General features: G+C 40.3%; 1 protein-coding gene across 3 annotated transcripts in view; it reads left to right on the top strand.

Annotated features, from left to right (window-relative positions):
- MSRA (methionine sulfoxide reductase A) overlaps nt 1-14,997 on the top strand; it is a 373,438-nt gene that overhangs the window by 188,375 nt on the left and 170,066 nt on the right. The gene's annotated exons all lie outside the window — the stretch shown is intronic.

Genomic DNA, 14,997 nt, shown 5'->3' with positions numbered 1-14,997 from the left:
TGACGATCTGTTACTCTCTTATGCTGATGATATTTTTTGGTTAATTCCAATGGATAGGGCTACTGCAGGGATTGTATTGGAAAATTACTACTATTAATTATTTCTATAACGCTACTAGATGTTTGCAGTGCTGTACAGAGTCACAAAGAAGAAAACAGTTCCTGCTCAAAAGAGCTTACAAGCTAAACAGCCAAGACAGACAAACAGGATATCATGGATACAGTTAAGGGAACGGTTAATCAGCTGGCAGGGTTGGAAGGCAGAGGAGTAAGGTTAAGGATTTAAGGCTATATCAAAAAGGTGAGTTTTCAGTCTGCTTTAAAATAAGGGAAGGGAAGGGACTTGACGGACAACTTGAAAGATGAGCTCTGTCCTGCAAACTAAATTTAAATACAAACAAGTGAAAAGTTTTATGACTTAATAATCAGTTGTTTTTGGTCCCTACATCGATTACATTGGAATCTGGAATTTCTCTTAAAATTGAAAAATAAACCAACATATTAGAGGTTATATTAGACCCCTCCTTGACTTACAGGGATCAAGTTGCAAATTTATAGAAGAAAACCATGTATGTAATTAGACAGCTGAGATTAGTAAAATCTTATTTTTTTTAACATCACTTTGCATTGGTAGTACAAACGTTAATATTATCTCAACTCGGTTATTATAATTCTTTGTATTTGAACTTCAACTCAAAAATGGCATTAAAAAATTGCAGTTGATTGAAAGTACTGCAGTGAGATTGTGATATGGCCTAAGGAGATACAATAGTATTTCTGTATTCTATAAGAAACTTCATTGGCTGCCTATAGAGAAATATAAAGGGGCTGATTCTATATAGGACACCGGTCTTAGTGGCTAAGAAGTGGCTGAGAATCATGTACTGGCATCCTAAACAGAATCGGGTCTGTCCGTTAACCCCCCCGATTCTCTAATCGGCACCAGTTAGAGAATCATGCCTTAGCCAGTTAGAGAATCATGCCTTAGCCAGTTAGAGAATCATGCCTTAGCCTGATCACAAAGATAGGTGACTCAACCACCTATCTTTGCGGAGGAATCCTTTGCCATCAGCTGATTGCGGCAAGGGAAGCCCTGATCAGCTGGGATTTTGGGGATACCCATGCTCATGGGAGTAGCCTTAGGTATCTTGACAATTGGAGTCTTAGGTCTCGGCGGCAGTAGGGAGTGAACATTCCTCCTGCTAATGCATGATGGAGGGGTGTTAGTGCAGGAAGGAGTGGGCATCCCTCCTGTCGATACATGATAGGGGTTTTGGCACTCTGGCAGGAGGGTTGGCAGCAGAGGGAGTGGCCATTCCTCCTGCTGATTTCAGGAGGGGGGGTGTTGTGGAGATTCAGCTGATTGCGGCAGGGGTATTTTCCCCTGATCAGATGAGCTGGCAGGATTCTCTGAAGCCGCGGCTTTGGGAAGTCCTGCCGGCTCAACTGATCGGGGATTCCCTTGTTGCAATCAGCTCAGCTGGCTGTGTCTAGTTGTAAAGATCAGAAATGTAGGCCAGCATTTTGTAGGCCTTGGAGAAAGCCGCCTTATTTGTTAGCTTTGACGTAGAAAAGGCTTTTGACCGGGTGCAGTGGGGTTTCTCTTTGCTGTGTTGCGTGCGTATGGGATGGGCCCCTTTTTCTTTAATGCTATCCAGGCATTGTATAGTGACCCAACAGCACGGATTTCGGTGAATGGCGGCCTTTCGACCCTCTTTCCGATTCATAGGGGCACTCGTCAGGGCTGCCCTCTTTCGCCATTGTTGTTTGCGCTTTACTTAGATCCTTTGATCAGGAGCTGCAATCTAACGTAGACATCAGCGGCCTTTAGCAAGGTGCCTCTCATTTTAAGGTTGCGGCCTTTGCTGATGACCTGGTCTTTTTGACTGACCTACACCGATCCTTGTCTACTTTCTTGGAGAGTGTTCGGGAATATGGGGATTTTTCAGGGTTCGCTCTGAATCTGAAGAAATCGGAGGCACTAGCCTCCACTGAACATCTTCAGAGGTCTTGGGGGGGACCTTTCCGTTGAAGTGGGCCGATTCATCTTTTCACTACTTGGGACTGGATGGTATACATCCCAGAGTGCTGATAGAATTTAAAAAAAAATGAATGTGCAGAGCTATTGTTAGTAATTTGTAATTTTTCTTTAAAATCCAGCATACGTAGTACCGGAAGACTGGGGGGTGGCCAATGTGGCACCAAGTTTTTAAAAAGGGTTCCAGAGGTAATCTGGGAAATTATAGACCAGTGAGTAGAGACTCTTATAAAGAACAAAATGACAGAACATATACATAAGCATGGATTAATGAGATAAAGGCAACATGGATTTAGTTAATAGAAATCTTGCCTCACCTATCTACTGCATTTCTTTGAAGGAGTGAATGAACATGTAGATCAGTGGTTCCCAAACCTGTCCTGGGGGACCCCCAGCCAGTCAGGTTTTCAAGATATCCCTAATGAATATGAATGAGAGAGATTTGCATATCTGTCACTTCTATTATATGCAAATCTCTCTCATGCATATTCATTAAGGATATCTTGAAAACCTGACTGGCTGGGGGTCCCCCAGGACAGGTTTGGGAACCACTGATGTAGATAAAGATGAGCCGGTTGAAACTGTGTAATTGGATTTTCAAAAGGCAGTTGAAAAAGTACCTCATGAAAGACTTCTGGGGAAATTAGAGAGTCATGGGATTAGAGGTAATGTCCTATTATGGATTAAGAACTGGTTGAAAGACAGAAAACAATAATTGGTTTAAATGGTCAATATTCTCAGTAGAAAAGGGTAAATAGTTGAGTTCTTCAGGGGTGTATGCTAGGACCACTGCTTTTTAACATATTTATATATGATCTAGAGCTGGGAATAACTAGTGAGATAATTAAATTTGTTGATGACATAAAGTTGTTGAAAGTTGTAAAATCATAACAGGACCTTGTGAGACTGAGGGACTGGGCGTCTAAATGGCAGATGGCATTTAATGTGAACAAGTGCAAAGTTATTCATATGGGAAAGAGGAACCCGAAGTATGGCTACGTGATGCAAGGCTCTATGTTAGGAGCCATTGCCCAGGAAAAGGTTCTAGGTGACATTGTTGAGGATACATTGAAACCTTCAGCTCATACATATGTTTGATTTTACAATGGGTATGCTATCAGTATAGAAGTTACATATCTACAAAAAATAAAAAGAACAGAAAAAGTTAAGTACAATGACAGTAGTAATATTGTGAATGATCAGAAAAAGTACCGAAACGATACTGTGGAGATTGCAGTGTGGATGTACACTAGAGCCAAGAAAAGGTGAATGTGCTCAATTATATTAGCCAAAACCTATTCAGGCGTTTTATTATAGGAATCAAGTGGTTCCCAAGTTTTGATAAAAGAAAAGAGTGCATTAGATTTTTCTGCAGCTACCCGCTCATATTTGGCAGTTATGCAAACCATGTTCCACCAGGTAATATATTCCACCATCGATGTGTACTTCCAATGTTGTAAAATTACTTTGATAGCCAAGTTAAGGATACACAGTAATTTTGAGAATTTTTCTGATATTGGTTGTATCAGTCCATGACATCCCAGCAGTATGATCCTGAGTCAGAGGTTCATTTATGTTCAATGGGGAGCAAATAGTCTGCCAAATGCATCTCCAAAACTTTTGTAGTTGGATACAATAGTAAAGTGAGTGGGATAGCGTACCAATGTCTATATGGCAAGACCAACATTTATTTGAGCAGTCCTTCTTAATTTTTGACAATTTGTAAGGTGTCCAAATGGCTTTGTGAAATACAAAATACATAAATTGTGTAATTGCTGATTTTAAGGATTTGTGAATTGAAGACCAAATATGTTCCCACTGTTTTCCAGAGACATCCACTTGAAGATCATATTGCCAGGTAGATTTAGTGCCGCTGGGTGAGCAGGGTAATTGCACATAAGCGTTACTCGTAAGCATTAAGCTGCTAGCTTTACTCTAGGTTTGTAAAAATGTACAAGAATAATGAGATGATGCAAATGTTTATCCAAAAGCAAAAATATTATTTATTCATTATCAGATATGATTAATCATAAGGTTAGTTACATCATGAGAATTATTACAGAAGCCAAAAGCTGGACTTGCTAGTAACAAATTCTAATGTTTTACCAGTTACACATCCATATATATCCTAAATGATGACATTCCTTCGCTACAATCTAACTGGTCCAAATTTTTTGCTTCCATGTAAGGCTGGCTTCTATACCTTCATATGGATGTGTCATAAAAGCATTCCTAAAAATTACATTCTTATACCTAAAAAGTTACATTTTCATATTAAGCTTACATATTTTATAAAGAAGAAATACATAGACAGATATTGTAATGTACTCACAAAACTAATCAGCTTTTAAATCCTTTCCTGTTAAGATCAACCTGCATCTCTGTGCTGCAATTCATGTCCCTTTGTCTAACTGAAACTAGAGAGAGAAGGAGAGAAGGAGGGATTAACCCTCCTCCCATCAGAGTTTCACAGAGTAGAAAAAGTTGCTTAAGGTCAGAGGTTAAATCCCAGATGTATTCTTCTCAGAATTTCTTCAGATTTCAAATATATGAAATCAAAGTAAAATGTATCCTAATCTACACTTGTTACCTATAGCTATATAAGTAAATTCCTATTGTGTAGTTTTAATGACTTACAGACTTACTAAAACTTAATTCTTGATCTATACATACAATGATACACATGTGGATTTGATTTGTTTTTCTCACTTCAAAATCAGGGCCCCTTGGAATGTAGGCAACCAGGTCAGAGGCCAACTCCTGTCTGCCTGTAACTTCCCTGAGGACCAGCCTAGTCCAGGCTGGACACTCTTCAGAACAAAGAAGCCTTATAAAACATAAGCTTTGCCATCTGGGGTAAATTTGCTATGTAATGTAATGTAATTTATTTCTTATATACCGCTACATCCGTTAGGTTCTAAGCGGTTTGAAGAAAATATACATTAAGATTATAAATGAGAAGTAAGAAGGTACTTAAAAAATTCCCTTACTTTCCCGAAGGCTCACAATCTAACTAAAGTACCTGGAAATTAATAAAGAAGAGAAAATAAAAAATGGTTGAAAAAAGAAAAATTCTATGTGAACTTATAGGATGGAAATTAAACTGACAGTGAAGAACTGTATGAAAAATACATATGGAATGCAGTTAGAGAGGGTAGGTTACAATCTATTTATGGTATTTATTTAATTGGAAGGTGTTAAGGTGGGTAATTTGGGGGAAGGTTATCTGAAGGTAGGTGAATCTTCTGGAGGTAAAAGAGGAGGGGTTAAGATATTTGGATGAATTTTTTGAAAAGCAGGGTTTTGATTTCTTTTCTGAATGTTTTGAAGTTGTCTGATATTGTCATAAGATTGGAGATGGAATGGTTGATTTTTGCTGCTTGTGTTGCCAGAAGGTTGTCAATCATTTTTTTGCATTGTGTGCCTTTGAGTGGGGGGAAGGCGAAAGGGTTCGAGGTTCTTCTGTGTCTTGAGGTGGAGATTTGGTTTAAGAGGTTGTTTAGATAGGAGGGGGAAGAGCCGTGTAATGCTTTGAATATCAGGCAGTGGAATTTGAATTGGATTCGTGCTTGTATGGGTAACCAGTGAGAGTCTAAGAAGGCAGTTGTTATGTGATCATATTTTTTGAGTGAGTAGATCAATCTGAGGGCGGTGTTTTGTATGGTCTGGAGTTGTTTTATCAAAGTGGCTGGACAAGGAAGATATAGGGAGTTGCAATAATCCAGCAGACCTAAGACTAGGGATTGGACGATTAGTCTAAATTGTTCTTGGTCAAAGAATTTTCTGATTTTACGGAGATTTCTCATGGTTAGAAAAGCTTTCTGGGTTGTTTTGTTGATCTGGGGCTGCATTGTGCAACATCTGTCTATCGTAACTCCTAGGAGTTTTAGTTCGGGTTGTATTGGGTATTTGGTATTTTTGATTTTCAGTTCAGTGATGGTAGGAGTTTGGGCTTTTTCGAGCAAAAGGAATTTTGTTTTTTCAGAATTTAGTTTTAGTTTGTGATCCATCAATCACACTGATGCCCGGTCTGCTTTCCTGTTCCTTCAAGCACATAACACATGTGTGAAATAGATTCCCATTTTTTGCTTTTGCCTCTCTGATTATGATTATGATATTCTGGCTTATCCAATATTTTCTAGTTTCATATATTTATGTATAGCCACTAATACCACATTTTCACCTGCTCTTGAATTAGGCCCTATCTATCAACAGGTTTTTCTAACTAGTGAATCCTGGTACAATGTGAGAAAGTGTAATGGCTGAATTTTTTTATTTCATGTTTGCTCATTTCACCACATCTACCTGTCCAGGTAAATAAGCTGGCCCTCCTCAGGCCTACTCAAGGCACAGGACAATCTCACTGGGTCGAGAGAAAATAGCATGTTGCCATAGCTTGTACCAGTCACTGCAAGGTTGTGTTGGTTTGTAGTGTCACACGATTCGGAGCAACGGTTTGATCGTTGTGTTTTAGAGCATATTTATCCAATTGATACCCAAAGACTCCTAAGACTCCTGATGCAGGCCGGGTGGCCAAAACATGATCATGTTGAGTCATTGAGTTACTTTGGATGAATGAGTTATTTTGGATGAATAAAGACATTTGGATTTATCAGATGAGTTGAAAGACACTTTTTGTGCACCATTCTGATTGGACATTTCCACTTTTGCTCTTGCTTGTTCACTTTAGCATAACCCTTCTTTAAATAAGCTGTTTCTTTATAAGCAAAACTAGTGCTCAGAAACACAGGCACTATAAGGGAAAAACTTATAACAGCCCAGCATATAGAGAAGTTTAATTCAGAGCCAATGTTCTGGTTCAGTGCAGAGATTCTGCCATATGCCACTCTGTTTCTCCAGCCTCCTTTGGCTGGTGAGAGAGAATCTCACTCTCTTCCTGGCTCTTGTCCGTTCCATCTTGCCTCTCTACTCTTCCTACTCTGGACAGCCTTGTTTTAAGCTGTGGAGAGACTCTCTCCTCTGAGCCTGGGTGGAGGAAGGGCTCTCCATACACTAGCTGACTCCGTTTATCTACAAACAGGTTTCTTTCTAGCTCTGGCTTTCAAAGGGACAGGCTGCTGGAAAGGTAGTAATCTGGCAGTGTCAGGGACAGGTTTAAACTGGGTAAAGCTTTTCAGCCTGTCCTTTTCCTGCCATTCCTCATCTGATGCAATCTCTCTGGCTAAGTAGTAGTCAGCTAATTCTGTAGTCTGGGTTTCAACTTGATCAGCTCTCCTGCATCGGGGTTTAGTGAATTTCCTCCCCATCTTTGGGACAAAACCAGAAATGGACTTGGATTTGTCACAATCCTGAAAAGTTAACCTTTTGTTGTCTTTCTTTAGTTGTTCTACTGCCCATATACCAGCCTTTTGCTAAAGTGGCAAGTGCAGTCTTCCCTTGTATTCTGATATTTCTATTGTTCCATATGGGTGTTGAGAGAGTAGTCTTCCACAGTGTAGATAGGCAAGCTTCAATATTTTTCACTGCCTGTGAAATACTATGGAGCAAGGGATTCTTAACAAAACCAGATTCAAAGGACGAAAATGGAAGAAGACATAAAGGATACTTGTTACATTTCATGTATGAATCCAATCAGGGCAATCAGCCTTGCTTCTGATGTTAGTAAACCAGTTTGAGCTTGATAATCCTGAAAACTAGGAAAGTTTATGTCACCAGCAGCTTTGCTAGCTTTTAATTTTTTAAGTGAGATGCGTGGCGGTTTGTTGTTCCACAAATAAGATATTAAAATTTTCTCTAGTTTGTGGTACGCCTTGAAGTTTAGATATACTCTATAGGTATCATCTGAAGAATGTAGTTGATTTTAGGTGCAATCATCATTTTGATGGACTCTAATCTACCCCACCAGGAGATTCGCAAAGGTGACCATTTTTTTGTTAGATTCTGCGTCACTTTGATTAGAGCATCTTCATTAAGCTGCAGAGTTTCTTCGATGGTTGGGCCAACAAGGATGCCCAGATATTTTAGTTGAGATGTTGCCCATTGAAAGTGATATTTGGATGCAACCTCTTGAAGCCTCCTGGCAATTGATTGGCATCAGTTCAGTTTTAGTTTGATTTAGTTTGTTTCCAGATATAGCAGAGTATTGTTTGATGGTTTGTAAAATATTCAGCTTATGTGGATGATCTAATATACTCCACTGTGGACTCTATACTATTTATTTTACAAACTGTAGAACTTAATGGTTTAAATAATAACATAGAATGGCAGCACTTTTAATCATAAGATGGAAGAATATTTTCATATACTAAACTGAATGAATATAAAAGGTTTTTAAATTAATATGTGATAAGATTTTATAGTGACATCAGCATTTATAACTGAGAGTATTTCAGAACTATCCCTCTCATTCCATAACTGGTTGCTTAAATTTACACACTGATTGCATGCATAAATTTATAGAATACTGCCATCCATATGGGTTTGATTACTTTAACCCACATAACATAATAATCTGGAAGGGAATTTTTGATATGACAACCAAGTCCAATTATAAGCATTTTGCTGTAAATGTTAAAATTCTCATCCTGAACATAGCTTTTTTCAAACAGGAAACAAGTGCAGCAGGAGAAGGGAGCCGGCTAGAACAGGTAAACAGCCACGGGAGGGAGGCACAAACTTGGGATACAGAAGTGATGGAGGGAGGAAGCAGGGTACGATGGGACTCAGAAGGAGGGAATACAAACTTCAGTGAAAGGATGGAAAGAAGAAAGGAAGGAAGGAGGGGGCATGATCTTGGGACACAGAATGGAGGCAGAGTGGATAGCTTGAACTTAGGACATAGGACTGAAGAGTGGAGGGAGTGAGGTAAAGAGATGCTGAGATGTGGGAGGGAATAGAAAGGGAGAATTACTGGGCATAAGTGCCTGAGTGAGCAGGAAAGAGAGATGGTGCACGTGAGGAACTGAAGAAAGAGGAGAATTGTTGGGCATGGTGGGAGAGGAGTGAGGTAGAGATGCATGGGGAACAGAGAGATGAAAGGGAGAAATATTGGATGTGGTGGTGGAGAGGGAACAGTAGGATGGATGGAAAGAGATGCAAGAGGGGCCCAAGGAGGTGGAGAAGGTGGGAAGAAATCTAGGATCAGATTTTGGGAGGGAAAAAGAAAGGTTTCCACTACTCTATTCTCAGAAGGCTTCCAGGTCAGCTGCGGGCAGGGTATAGGACACACTCTCTGTCACTTTTGTGAAGAGAAACAAGTACATATTTTTTCTTTCTGTTTAAACTACAGTACTTTATTTTGAGGACTGATTCTTTAATGTTTAATGTTTTTATAGACTGTGTACTGTATCGGAGAACATAGATACACACAGATTCTCACATGATCCAAGTTATATACAAATTCAACATAAGAACAGTTTTAAAAACAGAACTCATTCTTAACCCAGGGGCTGCCTGTATATCAAATCCCATCCCCTCTATGCATTGTGAACCCTCTAGGAAAACCTATTATACCATACTGCTACAAAAGCCCTTAGGTCTACAGCTGTCTCCTATCTAAGGTACAATTGATATTTGTAGGTTTTGGAAGGTTCACAATTTCTATCACAAGAGAGGATCAATAAGCACTGGAGAATTAAGTGGCGAGGGGAGAGGGTCATGCCTTAAGTCCTTCAGGGTTAACTGGTCAGTTAAAGCATATTTTTGTGACTTAGTCGTGATTGAAATAGGTCCAGATAAAAACCATTTCAGATTGTCAATTGCTGGACTTGGACCACGTTGTTAGCGCTCCAACTTTCATCACACTGTATTTTGGATGCTTTCAAACATTTCTATTTTTTGTGGTTTAATAAGAATGGACCCCAGAAGAAGGTTGATTAATACTGAAATATGGACTGTGTTGGGTCCAGGGCAGGATTAATTCTTCGAAGGCCCCTAGGCACCCAAGTACACTGGGCCCCTCTGGCCCTGCCCCACCCCGCCCATGCCATGCCCCTAGCCCACCCTTGTCCCACCCCCGTTTATCTGTTTTCTTATTTGCTTCTTTCTTTCCACTTGTATTTCTTTTTTTTTTAAATTCGAAACAAAGAAAGAGCAGCATTAGAACAGCTGACGGGAAAGGGTTACCCCCCACAGCAACAGCAATGCGGCCGAATCTGTTACAGGAAGGTCCCGCGATGACTGCTTCTGATGGTCCATCCCACTCTGACGTCACTTCTTCCGGAGCAAGTAAGTGGCGTTGGAGGGGGATGGACCAGCAGAAGTAGTCGTCGCGGGACCTTCCTGTAATGGATGGGGCCCCATTGCCATTGCTGTGGGGGGCCCCGTTGTCACGAAGGGGGGGCCCATTGCCATTGATGCTGGAAGGGGGCTGTTGCTGTTTAAAAAAATGGCAAGATGAGTCGTCCTCCTTCAGCGGTTCCCCCTCACAGTTTCGGGCCCTAGGCACGTGCCTACTGGGCCTATTGATTAATCCAGCCCTGGTTGAGTCCATACTACAGATTTGATACTGTGTACCACTTGGATTTTTCACATACATGCACCGCTTTTACTTGTGAAGACTTTTTCACAATAAACTGTTTATCAAGATCATCGTTACCACAGTGTTTTATCTTTTGGTTATCTGCTTTCTACTGTGGAACCATTTGGTGACATTTTTCTTGTTTGCCCAGATAAAAACATCCCAATAACATGGTTATTTTTGTTGCATAGGATTTTCTGGACCCCAGTTCGGTTAAATAAAATAGATAGTTCTAAGTCTAATAGATGCTGGCATTGTCATATTGATATAAGGACTTTGGACCATCTGTTATATTTTTGTCCTTTTATATTTATATTTTGGAAGTCCATTTGGGGACAAATAAATCTGGTTCTAGAGTCAAATGTTTCACTATCATATGAGGCCATTATATGTGGTACATTACTACATGTGAAACCCACTTTAGATAAATATAAGAGCCGTCTTTTTATGATAATGACCATAGCCATTCAATTGATCACGAGTAACTGGAAAAACCATGACAGAATAAGTTACACTTTTTGGTGAGTGAATGTATGCACTACATACAGATATGAAAGAATTAATTCAGAATGTAGGGGATTTAGTGGTGTATTTAATAAAGTTTGGAGCCCATTGACTAAATTTGTGGAATTTAAAAGCAGCCGCCGAGCATGTATCAATTGCATGATGGCGCCATTTAGAGAATCACGCCTCCAGCAAAGGTAGATGCCGAAAATGTAGGGAATAATATTGGCATAATATCCAACATTTTAATTAACTGGCCTCCATACCTAAAGAGGGATGTTAAACTGCTGGAGAGGGTGCAGAGACGAGCAACAAAGCTGGTGAAAGGTATGGAGAACCTGGATTACGAGGAAAGACTTAAGAGACTGGAGTTGTTCTCCCTTGAGAAAAGGAGACTACGAGGGGATATGATCGAGACATTCAAAATACTGAATGCACACCTTCTTGCAAATCACGTTGAGGGATACGGGAAATCCGGGTCTCCAAAAAGGAGTGCCTGGATGGGCCGCCGCGTGCGCAGATCGCCAGACAGGGATGGACCGCGGTCTGATCCGGTGAAGGCATTTCTTATGTTCTTATAATAACGTATATTTATTTTCTTTCTTTCTGTTCATGTGCTTTTACACATCCATGGGGGAGGGGGGTTGGAGGGAAGGAAATAAATTTTGATGGTGACATTTAGGTAACTTTATTTTTCATTTATATTATATATTATGTTATATTATGTTATTATTAAATGTAGGAAATCTGAAAATCTGGAATGATATATATGTTACCTGTACAGATAATAGTGCAATGTATGTAATATCTACTGTTCTTTTATTTGTTTGGCACTGTTTTAAGATTAAAAATCAATAAAGATTTAAAAAAATATATATATATCCCAATTATTACCCTTGCTTTTTTTAAAAAAAAAATTTTGGTATTTTATCTTAGAATTCAACATAATATTAAAGCATATACTTGGAAAAAAAATCAGAACAAGACATAAATAAAAAGGGAAACCCCTTAATACAGGAAATAAATATCATTCATTAGTCCACACTGTTGCTGGAGTAGAGCAGAACACATACCTATAGAAAAAAAGCCCTAACTACAAAGCAGATGAATCCTATACAGTGACAGACAGATTACATGCTAACCAAAGAGAACTACAATCATAGTCAGACCTCCCTCACAAGAAACCAAAAATTTCAACAATTGCTAGTGTGGAGATCATGTGATGCACTGAACCGAGCGGATGTGCATTAGTTCAGCTCTCAGGTCCCTGCTCCTCAACTCTAAATAATGTCATCAATTATCATCGGAGTGGCTTTATTTCACAGTAGTCAATCATTGACCTCTTTATGGACAAATATTTGGAGCAATTAGTTGAGCCGATGACATTGAAATCCTCGAAAAAGGAGAAAGAGAAAAGACTGGTATTGGAAGACAAGATTGTGCTGCATACCGACAACAATTTGCCACTGCAATTCACGCCACTTCAGCTTAACCAACTCACCTCGGCAAAAAACAGCATAAAACCACTCTTCTATTGATGTAATAATGCTAAAACACGATAACTTTTTAGACATTATTATGATGTCTATGCAGCGCCTAAAAGGCGATTCTGGAAAGGATATCTAACAATATAGATGCGCTTAGATTCACTCAGCGCCGCTGAGCGTGATTCTCTATAGTACGTCTATGCATTATAGAATCGCGCTCAGCATTCTGCTCCTGGATATCTAAATGATGCCTAATATTTAGACGCCCCTTACAGAATCTGGCCCTAAGTTCTCAATGTGCAGCGAGTGCTTTTAGTTATGTCAATTGACCAGAAAGAGAAGATACCAGGAATGTTGGTCAGCCTAGATGCCGAAAAGGCATTTGACAAAGTTAACCGGGCATTTTTATTTACTACTATGAAATTTGTGGGTATGGATGGCTGGTTCTATGCAGCAGTTCAGCTATTATACACAAACCCGATAGCACATATTCTAGTTAATGGAACCTGAACTGAAACCTTTTCTTTCTACCGTGGGACACATAAGGGTTGCCTGTTATCCACTCTCTTATTTGTACTCTATTTGGAACCCCTGCTACGTATGCTCCAGTTGGATACTGACATATTACATTACATTAGGGATTTCTATTCCGCCATTACCTTGTGGTTCAAGGCGGATTACAAAAGAATTAAAGAGGGTGTTTTACAAAAAGATTTCTGGTCCTTTTGGGGGAAAAAAAGAGTAGAGCAGGTTGATTTGGGGGTTCGGGGGGTTAGAGGGATGAAAGGAGGAAGCTTGAGAGGTTAGGACTTTTTCAGGGATTTTTTGAAAAGTATAGTCTTTATTTCTTTTCTAAAAGTTTTGTAATCTGGGGTCGTTATCAAAAGGTTGGCGATTTGGTTGTCTATTTTTGCTGCTTGAATGGCTAGGAGGCCATCATATAGTTTTTTCCGTTTAACTTCTTTGATTGGCGGGTGTGTGAATGGGGTGTGAGTTTTCCTATGTCTGGTTGAGGTGGTTTGGATGAGGCGGTTGTTCAAGTAGGTTGGGCTATCCCCATTTAAAGTTTTAAATAGTAGACAGTAGAATTTGAATAGTATTCTTGCTGGAATTGGAAGCCAGTGAGAGTTGAGGTATGCCTCTGTGATGTGGTCGTGTTTCCTCAATGAGTAGATGAGTCTTAGAGCTGTGTTTTGAATTGTTTGTAGTTGTTTTGTTATTGTAGCAGGGCACGGGAGATAGAGGATGTTGCAATAGTCTAGTAGTCCTAGTATTAGTGATTGTACTATGAGCTGAAATTTTGTTTTCTCGAATAATTTTTTGACTTGTTTTAAGTTTCTCATAACTGCAAATTATTTCTGTATTGTTTTATTGATTTGCAGTTGCATGGGATCGGATATTCTAAAAGTTTCAACATACACTGATGACATGTTACTGACATTATCCCAACCTCAGACCTCCCTGGCTCATGTGCTCAGTGTGCTTGATGAAATCGGTTTCTATTCAGGGCTCACTTTAAACTTACAGAGCTCCATACATCTAGCGTGGGAGGGCCGCATTCCTTTGCTCTGGGCGGAAAATAAGATAAAATACCTGGGCACCTACCTGCCTCAGGATTTAACCACATTATACGGCATTAACATAGGTCCATGACTAAGGCTACCACACATCAACTACTGGCTTTGCATCATTTCCCTCTCTCACTACTGGGTCATATTGCACTCTTTAACATGTTAATCATACCTCATTGGCTGTATGTTTTACAAATTCTCCCACTGACACTTTCTACCTCACACCTCCAGGTACTGAACAAAGTGCTTACAACATTTTTATGGTGAGGGAAGAGAGCCTGTCTACCATTAGCAATTCTATCCCTGCCCAAGATCAAAGGCAGTTCGGGCCTACTTAGCTTAGAAAGATTCTCTTGGGGCTGTGGCATGCATCACATTGGAGATTGGTTTAGGGGCACCAACCATTTTTTAGTAACTCCTGTTGAAATCAAACTAGCCTTTCCTCTCCATTTCAGCTTCTATTTGCATACTGCCCCACCGCCCATGCTTAGGCCACTCCCAATGCATCCCAGAATGCATTGGGAAAGAGGCCTAAGACTCCGGTTGGCCCATGTGCCTAAAGCCTCTCCCCAGTGCATCCCAGGATGCACCAGGAAGGGGAAGGCCCTCCATTTTGAAGAGACGGGCCTGCTGGACAGATGGTGTAAGCATCCCTCTGGCCGACCTTGCTTTTAAAGTATGGGGGGGGAATCCAGGTGGGCTTCGGGGGTGGGAGGGTCAGGATTTCAGGGAGGGTTGGGGGGGTGCCGACAGGAGGGAGTGGGCATTTCTCCTGCCAGGGATGTTTGGGGGGGTGCTGGGCATCCCTCCTGCCAAGGATGTTGTAGAGGGGGTACTGGCAGGAGGGATTGGGCATTCCTCCTGCCAGAGATTGTTTTGCGGTTTGCTGCAGGAGGAAGTGTACATTCCTCCTGCTGCA

This window comes from Geotrypetes seraphini, chromosome 3 (genome assembly GCF_902459505.1).
Source record: "Geotrypetes seraphini chromosome 3, aGeoSer1.1, whole genome shotgun sequence".
Classification (NCBI taxonomy): Eukaryota; Metazoa; Chordata; class Amphibia; order Gymnophiona; family Dermophiidae; genus Geotrypetes; species Geotrypetes seraphini.
This window is presented reverse-complemented; position numbering and strand designations above follow the sequence as displayed.